Source organism: Schistocerca americana, chromosome 1, assembly GCF_021461395.2.
Source record: "Schistocerca americana isolate TAMUIC-IGC-003095 chromosome 1, iqSchAmer2.1, whole genome shotgun sequence".
Taxonomy (NCBI): domain Eukaryota; kingdom Metazoa; phylum Arthropoda; class Insecta; order Orthoptera; family Acrididae; genus Schistocerca; species Schistocerca americana.
The window spans coordinates 753,585,172-753,598,598 of NC_060119.1; the positions used below are offsets into that span (position 1 = coordinate 753,585,172).

The window sequence follows — 13,427 nt, forward strand, 5'->3', positions numbered from 1 at the left end:
AAATATGATGCTGACTTTGAACATGCATATTTTGGTGCAAAATCATGTTTCAAGTTGTACATAAATGTAAGGCAAGAAACAAGTAGTATCAAAAATACTCCAAAGTGAACTGAAATTATACTTCATTGCTACCTCCTTTTACAAATTCCTTTCCTGTAATGAGGAGTTGTAAAATAAGTATTTATCTATTTTCAGTACATAGATAACTGTGTAGCAGGAGTCATTATTTGTGTACTAACATAAATGTGAAGTGTGCAACGTACATAAATAGAAGGTGGAAAGCATAACTCAAAAAGCAGTGCTTGTGTTAAAACTTTCTGTCAATTAAAACTGTATGCCAGGTTGGTACATGAACCCAGAACACTGCCTTTTATAGGTAATGGTATTACCACCTGAACTATTCAGGCATAGTTAATGATAAACCTCACAGTTCAATTCTGATACCTTCAGAACATGAGTGTACAATTCTTTTTATTAACCCAGCTCGTATTTTATAGCAGTTCTGGTTAATTACATTCTGGAACGTATTTGTTTAATATTGTCTGTACATCTAACAGTCAACTTCTCAGTGCCAAAGACATTGTTATTGCTAGGGTCATACCTCAATAACTTCGAGTTCATTAATATTCAACTACAAGGTTATCAGTTAATAAAATAACTATCATGTAATAAAATAATACCCTCAATTATGAAAAAATAACAAGAGGCTCTATTTATTCACTGGTAGCATGACATACACATACGTGATCTTAAAGACAACACATCACCAACTATCTGACTATTTATGTTTCAGAAAAAGCATAGACAAAGGTCATTCATGATTCAATTAATAAGTCCCTTAAGTTCTCAGTCATATGGCACAAGTCTAGGAAGTGGCAGTCTACCTACTCACAGAATCATCAAAATAAATGGTCCAAGGCTTCCTGCAGTATCCTGCTACAAGTGCATATAAGTGTGAGTGCGCCAAGTGCAATATTGCCATGTGTGTGTACTTAAATCAACCACCAACCGTATCAGTGAAGGCTGACCACTAGAGGTAGGAAAATCGCACACAGCACAGTTTCCGCCCGTATGTCTACAGGCAGCTTCTATGAGCAACTTGCGCACATGTTTGTACCGAGCAGCACTGACTCACTCTCACCATGTCCTTTTAGTTTGTGCTGCTTGTTTTGTGTATTGCTTATGTTCCACCTTCTGTATGATTATTTTGTCTCATTACTTGTGGAGTGATGAGACGCTTATTTCCATTATTGTTAAGAGGGCTATGAATAAAGCCATATTTGTGTTACTTGGATGTGTTTCACATATTACTTGGTTTGTACATGACTAGTGATGAGTTTGGAACAGTTTCTGTGTGTGCAGTCGTTAAGTTCGAATTCACAAGGTTTAGTCATTATGGATGCTGTGCTACCGGCCCTGATTCAACAGCTTACTTCAACAGCGACTACTTTGTCGGCTTCTGTTAACAGATAGGCTACTGTTCCACCAATCTAACCAACCTCTTTTTCTCCATATGATGATTCATCTAAGGATTCAGAAGCTTATGAAAATAAGACTTGGACAGCATTTTTTGGGCTTCGGTGTGACAGACTCAAATTTGTGCAAAGCCTTATTCCTCTCTTGAAGGTATATCAATTACTGTGTCAAGATTGCCCCTTTGCAAGAACCAGTAGCTCTTACTTTTCACATGTTCAGTTAATTGTCCAAGTACCATTGCAAATGAATGCATGTCATAGTGGTACAAACTGAATTCACCGATGCCACAAGAAACCAAACCAGTCATACAGGGCCAGGGTAGCCAAACATCATGGCCTCAGCCATGTCACTTTGTTACTGATGCCCCTAATGACTCTTATCCAGATACTAAAGTGCGCGGCGCAATTACCTATTGAGCTCTGGACAAGGAAGTGCTCCAGAAGACTTTACTTTGTGAAAACGCCCCATTGGCAGAAGTTTTGCAAGTAGCACAATCCTTTGAAGTTTCTCAGGCAGCAGGGGGACCAAATTGAAGCATGGGGCGATATGGCAGTAGTGTCACATGATGTGACCACTAGGATGACAGATAGCTTGCATGAACTGTTGGAAAAAAATATCAGGTGGCCAGTGCTTTTCTAAAATTGATTTGTCTGAAGTGTATCTGCAGGTTCCTGTGGACAAAGAGCCTCAACGAGTTCTGGTTTTAAATAATCCTTTTGGTCTCTGTCAGTATTTGTGCTTTCCTTTTGGTGTTTGCTATTTTAAAATGATTTTTAGAGCAACTGACTAAGCCTGTCCCAGGTTGCATTAATTAACTGGATGTTATTGTTGCCACGGGCTCCTCCAGAGGCGATCACTTGAACAATTTGTGCACTTTATTTTCTGTCTAAGAGTCAGCAGTCTTATGGTGTAACCTCACAGTATCTCAGTTTTTTCAATCTTCCAGTGTTTATTTGTGGTTCAAGTTATTGCAGGATGGGGTACACCCTCTGCCAGACCTCATCTTCGCTGTTACATGTATGCCTTGCCCCTCGTCCATGAAGGAGTTTCAGGCCTCTTTAGGAAAGATGCCTATTAACATAAATTCTTGCCATGGGTGGCCACATTGGCCTACCTGTTGCATGCATTGTTACACAAGAATGTACCTTTTTTTGCTGGAGCCCAGACTGCGAACACGCTTCTCAAATGTTGAGATCCAAACTACTCTTGGCCCCTTGTTTAGCTACATTCTCTATGGACCAGCACATAGTTTTGGTAACTGATGCCTCACAGTATGGCCATGGTGTGTTTCTAGCTCACCAATATGCCAATGGCTCTGAACGGCCTGTTGCTTTTTCCTCTAAATCCCTAATTCCAGCCCAGCAGCTTTACTTGCAGGGTGGAAAAAGAGGCTCTTGTCATAGTCTATGCTCTCCATAAATATCATATTTTTTGTATGGATCCAAGTTTTGCCTTATTACTGACTGTAAACCTTCCTTGTTTAACCCTCACACTTCCTTGCCTGACAAGATAGCACACCACCTACAACGCTGGGCACTATCCTTCTCTTGCCACAATTACAAAATATATTTTCAACCTACATCTAAATATTTATAATAATAATAATAATAATAATAATAATAGCTTTATTCAACATCAAATGGTACACTGCACATGTACAAAGAAACAGTAATGATTAAAGTTATTTGTACACTACACAAGACACATTCTTCTGAATACGTCATTAATTTACAACAAAATTACAGTAAGATGTTAACTGATTTCTAATCACATAATTTCACAAAGCATTTGTTGTTCTTCATATAAGTATGGTACTCTTCTAATGTGTAGAAAGGGTGTTTTACTAAAAATTTCTTAAGCTGATGTTTCAGTTTAATTGTAGGAAGAGCCATGACTGCACTAGGCAGTGCATTAGCTAATTTTATACCTGCGTACTGAGGCCCCTTTTCATAAAGTGCTGTTCTGTGGCTACCAATGTAAAATCTTTCTTTATTTCTAGTATTGTACTGGTGGAAATCTGAATAAGTGTTTGGGTGCAGTCTTTTCACAAGCAATATGGCTTTTAGAATGTATGTGTTTACAACAGTTAACACCTGTGTTTTTGGAAACAAGTTGCGACAAGATTCCCTATATTTTGCTCCACAGATTATTCTCACACCCCTTTTTTGAAGAATGAGTAGCTTATCTACATTAGCTTTGGTTGTTGCCCCCCAAATTTCAATACCATAGTTCAAGTGAGAAGAGAAAAAGAGCATGGTATGCAGTCTTTCAGTGCAAGTGCCTTGTCCTCCCACACCCTCCCCCTTCCTGTGGGTCCTGATCCTGACTTTGACCATGAAGAATTGCTTTGCTTCCATCTTGATATTGAAGTGCAAGCCATGGTCAAGGGTTTCCCAATAATGAGTTCACGCATAGCAGCTGCCGTTGCCGCCGACCTGGTTCTCCGCCAGATGGTTCAGTTTGTTCATCAGGGTTGGCCAGATAAACTGCAGTGTCAGGTTTTGAACTCCCTGTGCAACTACTTTTCCTTATAGTATCGCTTCTTTGTTTCTGACAGTGTTTTGCTGTTGCCCACGGAAGACCTCTCTCCTAGAGTAGTCATTCCTGTCACATTATGGCACAAGATTCTGCGCAGGGTCACTGGGAAGGTTTGCACAGTAAACTGTTAGCTAGAAGTCATGTTGTTTGGCCAGGGATTGATGGCGAAATTGTTCAGTTTTTTGCAGTTTGTGAACAGTGTGCCTGACAACAGGAAATTCCCAGAGCGCGCTGTCCCATGACCAGCTTCAAGCATGCATATAAGCTTTGCGGGTCCCTTCTTGAATTACTATTGGCTTTGGTTGTGGATGCATTTTCCCAATATCTTTACATTCTCCAGCATATGTCAATGTCAGCTGAGGTCACAAGTCATGCACTTTTGAGGGTTTTTCCAGTTGAGGGGTTGCCTTGTGCCTTAGTTTCCAATAATGGTCCCCAGTTTGTTTCTCACACCATTCAATTGTTTTGTTCCTGCCACAGCATTTGTCATGTTATGGCTCCACCATTCCATCCTCAATTAAATGGTGAATCGGAATGACAGTGTGTATGTTCAAGTCCCTAATGGAAAAGTTTGTTGTGAATTCTTCACCGAATAATGCCCTTCTTCTTTTTCTGAACACCTATCACTTCACACATGTGGGGGAGCAGAGCCTGGCTGAGTTGCTTCACAGAGGCAGTCACACATGCTCTTCAATCTTCTTTGGCCTGAGCCACACCTGCCACAGTCAGGTTTGTCCAGCCACTGTGTGCCAGGATTGCCACTGTGGGTGACAGGGTTTGGTCACAGGCCCAGATGGATACCAGCCACTGCTGAACACCACCAGGAACACCGTCTTTGTGACATCCATATGGCCACACCTATTGATCAGTTGCACTCCTACTCCCTGCCAGAAGCAGCTGCCGCTTCATGGATGCGGCTCCCATTGTCACAGTCTGCCCTGCCTCCTTCTGCTTGAAGCCCATCATCACCTGCTGTGGAGGTGCCCCATCCCACTGGCTGCCGCCTCCACATGCAGCGCCCTGGGGTTCCAGCTTCCTGGTGCCAGTCCTTCTGAGGCTTCAGGTCCGTTGCCAGAGCCTGCTGTTCCAGTCAAGCTGCATCCAGGGGCCCCCTCACCATCATTGCCAGTAGATCCAGCCCCATCTCCATTCCATACTGGGACCTGTCTGCTGATGATGACACAGAGGTGGCAATGGCATCCTCTTTCCTGTTGCTGTCATTGGGTTCCAAGCAGGCCCATCCCCCTTGGGCATGCCCATGTCTCTGCTCGTTCCAGCCATATGCTCTGGTGCCCACTTGACACATCATTTCAGCCCCACCATCAGCACCAGCTGCCACCACTCCGGGTATGTCTCTTGTTGGGTCGCGAGCATCTCCTCCATCACTTGGGTGCCCTCTTTACATGAGGAAGAGGTGTGCTACATCACACTACTAGTGTGTGCAAGTGAGTGTCTACTGAGTGTCATGTCACCATGTGTGTGTGTTTAAATTAGTCACCAACTTGTCAGTGTGGGTTGACCACTAGAGGCCAGGACATGGCTAACGCGCATATGGCATGGTTTCCGCCATGCCATCTACCAGCAACTTGTGCATATACACATACGGAGCAGCACCAACTCACTGTCACTACATTTATTCCAATTGTACCACTCACATCAGTTGTTCTGCATATCACTTAAGTTGGACCTCTTATATGATTCTTTCTTTTGTCTTGTTATGTGTGGAGGTTTATTTTTGTTATTGTTACGTAGTTTATGAATAAAACCATATATGTGTTACTTGGACTGGTTTTGTGTATTACTTGGTTACTACACTTCCTCTTTATTCACGGTAAGTTCAATGTGTTGCTGATTAATAGACCCCAGCCCTTTTGCAATTCCTTCCCCCTCAACCTCAAACCTTTTGCTTAGGCAAAAGGGAATAGTTCTGAGTCTGGCTGTTCTGTGCCCTCCCTGTGAAGGGTCCCAAGACCTCTCACTGACTCACTACTCACAGTTAAGTCAGCAGTGGTGACAGGTCTCATATTTCCTGGAGAGGAGATGATATCCATGGTAGAGGAAAATATCTGAGACATCTTTGGTGTTTCCCGTTTGTCAATTACCCAGCCAACACTCCCATTTGTAGTAGTTTCCAATAACTTTGCAATTGTCAGGACAGTTTCAGCTGTTTGTGAATAGTAAATTATTTATGCATACCCATGAACAGCACTTTACTGTGCGCATGTAAGGTGGCTGTGTTTTACATACACCTATTCTCTATTTGAAATATCTTTGCCCATGGGAAGTACTTGAACGGACTATACTACACAAGCTGACAATATTCAGAGAGTGGTAGTGTAGGAATCATGTGGTGTTGATAACTCATTGCCTTCCTCTGTTCTGTCTTCATATCGCATCCTTCTTGCTGTCATTAAACATGCCAACTGTGAATTGGTGTAGTTCTGCTGACAAGGTGGAGAGAGAAATATGCAGCTGGGACATGAGCTATGCCCCTTAGTCCCTGTGTCACCACCATCTTGCTTTGGACTCTTCCATTACCATAATGTGAGCAGATCTTCCCACAGACATGATAAGAGTTCTGTCTCAAGCCTAGTGGAAAAGTGCTGTTATTATTTATAAGCTCATCATATACTGCACCTCTACAATTTCTTTTAAGATACAACCTCCGAACACACTAGCCTGTTGTAACAACTTGGTGCTTTCATAATTCACGATATGCCCTTTACGTGCTCCATAACGGCTGACTATGTTGTTCCTTATTTGTATTAGACTTATGCTCTGCACATTTTTCTTGTACTATCAATAGAGGCTGGCCTACATACATTTTACTACACTGGCATGGGATGTGGGAGACTGCTGACTTCCAGAGTCCTAGGTCATCTTCAGCAGACACCAACAAGGCCTTTGTCTTGACCAGTGTGCATAATGGGCTTTTGACATTATATTTCCAGAGTATTAATCAAATTTTCACCAACATGTTTCAGAAGGGAGGAATAAACATTGATAGGACAAGTGTATATTCTCCTTCTGCAGTCTGTGGCTTAGGCGTCATCAAATTTTTAGTATGCTGCATCTGGGGTTGCTGCAATTGACCTTTCATAAAACAGCCTGCAGGTACTATACCTCCATGGCTAAACTCTTTTAATGAGAGATTTTGTGAGCCCTCTGCATGTGTATGCTTAGAACACCTTCTCATTTTGAAAAGGCATAATAGCTGAATGACATGCAAGTATAAGTCTGTGTGCATTGGCTTACAGTAGATGCTGTGTTCAAGTGTGCCATCCAGTTTCACTTAAAGAGCCTGTCCAGAAATAAATAACTATTATGTGCTTTTATATGCATTGTGAACCTGAGTTTTTAATGCATCGATCTCAGATGTAGAAAAGCATCTTGTACGTTATGTTGCCTGTGTGTCCAGATTGTGAACAGACTGTCTACATATCTGAAAAAAACATGAGGGCTTGCAGACTGTTAGCTCTAGGGTTTCTTCTTCAGATACACCCATAAATATGTTAAGTCGCAGATAGTCATAACAAAAAGACTCTCAAAATTAATGCTTATCAGAGTCATTTTGTTGTCTATCTGTGACTCAGCATCTCTGCTGTATGGTGAGTAGTAACTTTCCTTTTCATAATATTGTTACATTGCATCCCGCATTTTCCATTGTTTCATAATATGTTAGCCATTACTGGTGAGTGGGTAGTCCATCACCACTCTGTCAGTCTGTTCACAATAATTTCAATCAAATGGGAAGTATGATGACAAGAACAGGAATTCAAAGAGTTTGATTAACAATGGCTCAAACTTACCTCGTATGAGTTTTAGAGAGTCTCTTAGAGGCTCCGTCATAAAGTGAGAAAATGCCTCACAGCTCATCATGAGGTCTTTATCACTCTTCGAGCCATCCTGTTAATCTCAAAGTAAAAATCTTAAATATTCAAAAAATGTGCTTGTCTGTAATCCCATCTGCAGTTTGGGAAGTAATTCCATTGATGTCTGGAAGGTACTACTGAAATTTCTTACAAAAGTTAATTCTTGAGGACCTAACTTAAATAAATAATAAGATCCATGGCCACTGTGGAGTTTGAGAAATTTACATCTTATTTTTAATAAGGCTACATGGGTGTTCTATATGCCAGCAAGTCCAGACAGCAAAATCTCAAATGTCTTAATAACCAAACAAGTGAACTCTTTGTTCTTCATTTAATGCAATAGATGAACGTAGGCCCCTTGCAGTGATAAATGTTACCAAAGACACCACCTTATTAATTTTCGTGTATGTCAGCATACGAAATGAGATCATTATGCACAAGTGCACAGTCATACATGAAAACCGTACTCAAAATAAAGCAAAGGCAAAAAGGGGGATGTTACATACGTCTTAATAACCAAACAAGTGAACTCTTTGTTCTTCATTTCATGCAATAGATGAACGTAGGCCCCTTGCAGTGATAAATATTACCAAAGACACCACCTTATTAATTTTCGTGTATGTCAGCATACAAAATGAGATCATTATGCACAAGTGCACAGTCATACATGAAAACCGTACTCAAAATAAAGCAAAGGCAAAAAGGGGGATGTTACACTGCTTCCAGCTTCAGCAAAAATTAACTTTATACAATAGATCATCAGTGACACTTACACCCATGTGGCAGATTTCTCTGATTATTTGGCTTACTGACATGGCGAATTGTAGGAGCCTACGTGCACAATCATCAATCATTAAGTGTTCCTGTTAACTATTTATGATAGTCAGTATCTGAAGCATACTTGAAATCACACATAGACATTTTCAGAGCAATACTTATGGTACAAGTTATCAGATGGTAAATGTTCATATAATGCCTGCATAATCAGCGATATCTCAGAAAGCCATCAAGCAGAAGTCTGTTGGTTAGTATTTGACCTAATGTTATTCTTCACCCTGGATTCCCCTGTTAACAGTAGGAAAAGGAACCTAAAACCTACAGTGCGACTAGCATCACTTGAGGCTGGATTGTATACAGTGATTACAATGGTGAATGTTATTGTGATGTAAGTGGTTGTCTGGAAAATGAGATCTCTAGTATCATGTAGTCAACTGTTTCATGGTGGCTCAAGTGTACATAAAACATATAATCAAAAGTGTATGAATATTTGATACTTACTACGGGCTTCCTGGTATGAAACAGGTTTACTTTTATTGTAGATTGGCTTGTTTGGGGGAGGAGACCTGGTAGCAAGGTCATCGGTCTCATCAGATTAGGGAAGGATGGGGGAAGGAAGTCAGCCAGGCCCATTCAAAGGAACCATCCCGGCATTTGCCTGGAGCAATTTAGGGAAATCATGCAAAACTTGATGGCCGGATGGGAGATTGAACCATCGTCCTCCTGAATGCGAGTCCAATGTGCTAGCCACTGTCCCACCTCACTTGGTATTTTATTATGGCATGACTTTATCATCAGTGTGTGTGTGTGTGTGTGTGTGTGTGTGTGTGTGTGTGTGTGTGTGTGTGCTGCTGCTGTTTATGCCTTATTACAAAAATACATGGTTAAATAATTTTAAATGAAATTCTAATATATTACCAACCTTAAACATTTACCTACATGGAATGGAAATTGCATAATCTGTAAGTACATACATATATTTATATTGGAGTATTTAATAAGCTAATGTATTGTCTTCCATTTGTTGCTTTTTTTTCATTATACCATTAACTTTTGGGTTGATATGGTTGTCTAGTCTATATAGAATTTATATTTTCACACCGTTCCCACATACCAGTTGTGCCCATGATGTTTCAGTCATGGGGCAGTTTAAATTTGATGCTCAAACTGAGTGTGGTATTCAAATGACTGAAAACATATAGCGCATTCATATTTCATGGTTTTCAGCCCAAATTATGCACAATGCAATACAACATAACATTTGTTGCACCCACCCTTCTTGCATAGATGCTGACAGGTAAGTATATCATAATAACTCACTTGTCTGATTGCAAATTATTTTTTAGTGCTTTGTTGCAATTCAGCAACTGATTGTTATTATTTTTTGATTTGCCTTAGCTACTGTATGATCCCACTGACTTACCCCATGACCATTCTTAATATGCCAAACGTATCACAAGTCTACAAAAACTACTGACCAACTCAGTTCATAACAAACTAACCTAACCTTGATTAAAGATGTAAAATACAAACATACAAAGATGCAAAACCATTTACACGAATCATTAACATTCTATATACAGGAATGGTCATCAGTAACCCCTGTGTTTATATAACTTCAAAACAGTTTGCCCCCTTGTATTAGATCACTTGACAATATCATAAGACATTCATTCATGCCATAAACACCACTAGTACTCACATATATGGAGTGGATACAAAGTATGATATATGATATTGTGGGAACCTCGAACACAATAATGATAGGACATATACAGACACAAAGGAGCAAACAAAACTTATTTCATACTTGAGCAGAACACAGATCACAATCGTATCAAAATAACATGGAAGCTAACCTCTGGGTACTTGTGATGCACCACCTGGCCAGCCCACATACAAATAGGCAGTCGATTCTGTGAAACAGGAACAATGTCCAACTGACATGAAGATTGTGTTGGGGATGGTGGTGTTTGTATGTCAACTGCACCAGATGGTGTAGGCAGCAAGCAGTGGTTTCTGTGGAATGTTGTCTGGTAGCAGGTAGGCAAAGTACATACTCCAGTGGCACTGTAGTACCCTCCCTGTTTTGCAGATTTTTTTCTGTATTCACTGCATGCCAGAACTGAATAAGGTCCTGGGTTCAAAGGCGGTAATGGCACTCTATTTGTGTCCATTTTCAACATCACATGGGAACAAATATGCAAGTTTTGTGAACAAAAATATTGGTATTCATGTGGCAAGATGCCGGACTTGGACAGAACTCAGAAATCCAGTATTTTACTTGTTGAAGAAGGAATGAGGGTTTCTGTTAAAAAAGCGTTTGTTGTTGCCTCAAAAACTCCAATGGGAGTCACTGTATTTCACCATAGCAAATTGTGCCGAAGAGGTGCCAATATCCGTTTTTGCCACTGTGCTAAGTACAAGTAGTACCAATGTTAGTGCCAATATCCTAGAATAGTTGTAAATTATTAGTGCTGCTTTAAGAGTTTTGTACCACCACTTAATCTTCCTGTTACTTGCAAGGTGTAGCTACTAACTGTTCAATGTTGTAAGTTCATGGAACAGAGTTGTTTCAAACTAACTACCATGATCTGTGGTAACATGTGCTAGACATCCAAAACAAGCAATTCAAGTAAAAAGAAAAAGGTTTACGTGTCCCCTAAATCAACATGTATTTGTGTGACTGCTGCAAAGGTTCAGAGAAATTGCCAACAGGTATGTGCACGCGTAACACTACCTTTGCTATCTGACAATGTGCACCAATCTCATTTAACATAAGGCCACACACATCCATTGGTAATCATTCTAACTGTGCAGTTTTTCCAGACTGTGCAAAGTCATGTACTGAATTGAACACTTGTCTTTTGAAACTAGCGTCACATATGGATGAAGCCTTTTTTTAGACATATCACACCACAAGAGTTTTAGAATCACTAAGTCAGGGAAAGTAATCTTCCACCAAGTTGTCCACACTTTTTACATGCCTAATGTCTGTTGTTATTGTGGTCTTCAGTCGTGATACTGGTTTGATGCAGCTCTCCATGCTACCCTATCCTGTGCAAGTTTCTTCATCTCCCAATACCTACTGCAACCTACATCCTTCTGAATCTGCTTAGTGTATTCATCTCTTGGTCTCCCTCTACGATTTTTACCCTCCACGCTGCCCTCCAATGCTAAATTTGTGATCCCTTGATGCCTCAGAACATGTCCTACCAACCAGTCCCTTCTTCTCGTCAAGTTGTGCCACAAGCTCCTCTTCTCCCCAATTCTATTCAATACCTCCTCATTAGTTATGTGATCTACCCATGTAATCTTCAGCATTCTTCTGTAGCACCACATTTCGAAAGCTTCTATTCTCTTCCTGTCCAAACTATTTATTGTCCATGTTTCACTTTCATACATGGCTACACTCCATACAAATCCTTTCAGAAACAACTTCCTGACACTTAAATCTATATTCGATGTCAACAAATTTCTCTTCTTCAGAAACGCTTTCCTTGACATTGCCAGTCTACATTTTATATCTTCTCTACTTCGACCATCATCAGTGATTTTGCTCCCCAAATAGCCAAACTCCTTTACTACTTTAAGTGTCTCATTTCCTAATGTAATTCCCTCAGCATTACCCAACTTAATTCGACTACATTCCATTATCCTCATTTTGCTTTTGTTGATGTTCATCTTATACCCTCCTTTCAAGACACTGTCCATTCCGTTCAACTGCTCTTCCAAGTCCTTTGGTGTCTCTGACAGAATTACAATGTCATCGGCGAACTTCAAAGTTTTTATTTCTTCTCCATGGATTTTAATACCTCCTCCAAATTTTTCTTTTGTTTCCTTTACTGCTTGCTCAATATACAGATTGAATAACATTGGGGAGAGGCTACAACCCTGTCTCACTCCCTTCCCAACCACTGTTTCCTTTTCACACACCTCGACTCTTATAACTGCCATCTGGTTTCTGTACAAATTGTAAATAACCTTTCGCTCCCTGTATTTTACCCCTGCCATCTTTAGAATTTGAGAGAGAGTATTCCAGTCAACATTGTCAAAAGCTTTCTCTAAGTCTACAAATGCTAGAAATGTAGGTTTGCCTTTCCTTAATCTTTCTTCTAAGGTAGGTCGTAAGGTCAGTAGTGCCTCACGTGTTCCAATATTTCTACGGAATCCAAACTGATCTTCCCCGAGGTCAGCTTCTACCAGTTTTTCCATTCGTCTGTAAAGAATTCACGTTAGTATTTTGCAGCTGTGACTTATTAAACTGATAGTTCGGTAATTTTCACATCTGTCAACACCTGCTTTCTTTGGGATTGGAATTATTATATTCTTCTTGAAGTCTGCGGGTACTTTACCTGTCTCATACGTCCTACTCACCAGATGGTAGAGTTTTGTCAGGACTGGCTCTCCCAAGGCTGTCAGTAGTTCTAATGGAATGTTGTCTACTCCCGGGGCCTTGTTTCAGCTAAGGTCTTTCAGTGCTCTGTCAAACTCTTCACGCAGTATCATATCTCCCATTTCATCTTCATCTACATTCTCTTCCATTTTTATATATTGTCCTCAAGTACATCGCCCTTGTATAGACCCTCTATATACTCCTTCCACCTTTCTGCTTTCCCTTCTTTGGTTAGGACTGGGTTTCCATCTGACCTCTTGAAATTCATACAAGTGTTTCTCTTTTCTCCAAAGGTCTCTTTAATTTTCCTGTAGGCAGTATCTATCTTACCCCTAGTGAGATAAGCCTCTACATCCTCACATTTGTCC

General features: G+C 40.5%; 1 protein-coding gene across 1 annotated transcript in view; it reads left to right on the forward strand.

The window, feature by feature from the left end:
- LOC124545308 (trypsin-1-like) overlaps positions 1-13,427 on the forward strand; it is a 171,107-nt gene that overhangs the window by 150,479 nt on the left and 7,201 nt on the right. The gene's annotated exons all lie outside the window — the stretch shown is intronic.